Genomic DNA, 2,500 nt, shown 5'->3' with positions numbered 1-2,500 from the left:
TAAACTACCATCTGATCTGTAAGACCTGTTACTGACATAAACTACCATCTGATCTGTAAGACCTGTTACTGACATAAACTACCATCTGATCTGTAAGACCTGTTACTGACATAAACTACCATCTGATCTGTAAGACCTGTTACTAACATAAACTACCATCTGATCTGTAAGACCTGTTACTAACATAAACTACCATCTGATCTGTAAGACCTGTTACTAACATAAACTACCATCTGATCTGTAAGACCTGTTACTAACATAAACTACCATCTGATCTGTAAGACCTGTTACTGACATAAACTACCATCTGATCTGTAAGACCTGTTACTGACATAAACTACCATCTGATCTGTAAGACCTGTTACTAACATAAACTACCATCTGATCTGTAAGATCTGTTACTAACATAAACTACCATCTGATCTGTAAGATCTGTTAGTAACATAAACTACCATCTGATCTGTAAGACCTGTTACTAACATAAACTACCATCTGATCTGTAAGACCTGTTACTAACATAAACTACCATCTGATCTGTAAGACCTGTTACTGACATAAACTACCATCTGATCTGTAAGACCTGTTACTAACATAAACTACCATCTGATCTGTAAGACCTGTTACTAACATAAACTACCATCTGACCTCAGACACATAGTAAGACCTGTTACTGACATAAACTACCATCTGATCTGTAAGACCTGTTACTAACATAAACTACCATCTGATCTGTAAGATCTGTTAGTAGCATAAACTACCATCTGATCTGTAAGACCTGTTACTAACATAAACTACCATCTGATCTGTAAGATCTGTTAGTAGCATAAACTACCATCTGATCTGTAAGACCTGTTACTAGCATAAACTACGCAAACTACCATCTTATCTGTAAGATCTGTTAGGGCAGGTACACACTGTACGATATTTGGTCCGATTATGCTGTCGCAGACCTTTTTTGGGGTTCGCCGACAAAACCCCCGATCTGGCGAGGTTTTAGTCGCTGTGTGTGAAAAGCTCTGCGAGAGGCTGCGGTCACGATAATTACGCTCGGCGATGGCTTCCCGACCGTTTCTAGATATCTAGCAGGTTTGATATTCGGCTCTGTCGCCGACTGGACATAAGACAGTATCATACAGTATGAAAGGGGCTGAGATGACTCTGCAAGGCGATGCACGCTACAGCCAATGAGAGCACATTACAGCCACCGTGGCTATGGAGGGTCGCTGGTCCTGAGCACAACAAACAGATCCCTGCATAGTTACCGTCCAGTTCTGTATTAAGTTAAACATTATTATAAAACAGAATGAGAGAATGTTTATTTGAGAAGAATTGCACACACAGAGAGAGAGAGAGACAGACAGACAGAGAGAGCGAGAGAGAGAGAGCAGCCTCGCACACGGAGCCTGTCTGAAATGTTGTCAGATTTTGTGAGAGAAATAAGCAACCAAATCTATGAAAACAATCCCAACAACGACTATAGGCCACATGAGCACTTTAAACCTATACAAATACATTGCATATTTAAAAATACATACTGGTCTCGACTGACCAGTATGTGAGAGAGTTTGCACGCTCATCTCTGTTCTTGGACCTAAAACGACGTAAAGTCCCCCTGGCATGTGGCTCGGATCCTAGCTTCCTAGACTTCAGGAGGAAACTTGGTGGAAAGCTAGACAGTCGCTCTCCCGGCTTCGGTGTGTGGTCAGACTGGTGTGTGGTCAGACTGGCCGGACTTAAACGATCTGTGCTGTTGGGCTGATGTTACTTTGAAATGGGTGTGGTCTAACTCTGACCTCAGTACAGTGGGTGTGGTCTAACTCTGAGGCGATGGCTGTCTCTGAGGACTTTATATCTGACCCCAGTATCTCTGTCAGAGCATATATGACTGTGTGTGGAACAGAACACCAACTCCCACTGATTAATGCCCGAGGCCGCCTCAGCAAAGGCAGTGGCAGCATTGGACCGAGCTAAGACTGCAAGGGAAGGCTGCATGTCTCCCTTCTGCGGACCATTCTGTCTCTCACTCTGTGTTCAAAAATGTTGCTTTAGATGAATGCATTGTTATCTTTACTCTGAAAGCGAGGTTGCAGGTTTTACCATCTAAACTTAACCTCTCCATCTGGTTTCCAGGCAACCATGCTCCTCACTGTATACATCATGGTCATGAACAAATAGCTGAAACCATGTCCCACATCTTAAATGGGTGCCATGTCTACAGGGGACTCTACATAAGTAGGCATGACAGAATAGTGGATTTGATATCTAAAGATATCACTTCTATTTTCAGGTCCTCCATCATGCTGTATAAGCATTCTACTGTGAAGCCGAGCATGTTTAGCCTGTGTAATGATGATTCTGTGTTCTCTAACATTTCAGCTAACACCCCTGATGTCATTGTTGTTAATGAAAACCATAGAGAGGTGTTGATTCTGGAGGTCGGCTGTACTTTTGATTACAGCTTAGAGGAAGCCTTCCTAACCAAAGTGCTACAATATCGTGT

At 42.5% G+C, this 2,500-nt stretch overlaps 1 protein-coding gene across 1 annotated transcript in view; it reads left to right on the top strand.

Annotated features, from left to right (window-relative positions):
• The window catches only part of chd6 (chromodomain helicase DNA binding protein 6), a 129,009-nt gene that overhangs the window by 42,728 nt on the left and 83,781 nt on the right, over window positions 1-2,500 (top strand).

This window comes from Gymnoscopelus braueri (genome assembly GCF_963280865.1).
Source record: "Gymnoscopelus braueri genome assembly, chromosome: 3".
Taxonomy (NCBI): Eukaryota; Metazoa; Chordata; class Actinopteri; order Myctophiformes; family Myctophidae; genus Gymnoscopelus; species Gymnoscopelus braueri.
The sequence above is the reverse complement of the archived record's forward strand: the minus strand, read 5'-3'. Positions and strand labels throughout refer to the sequence as shown.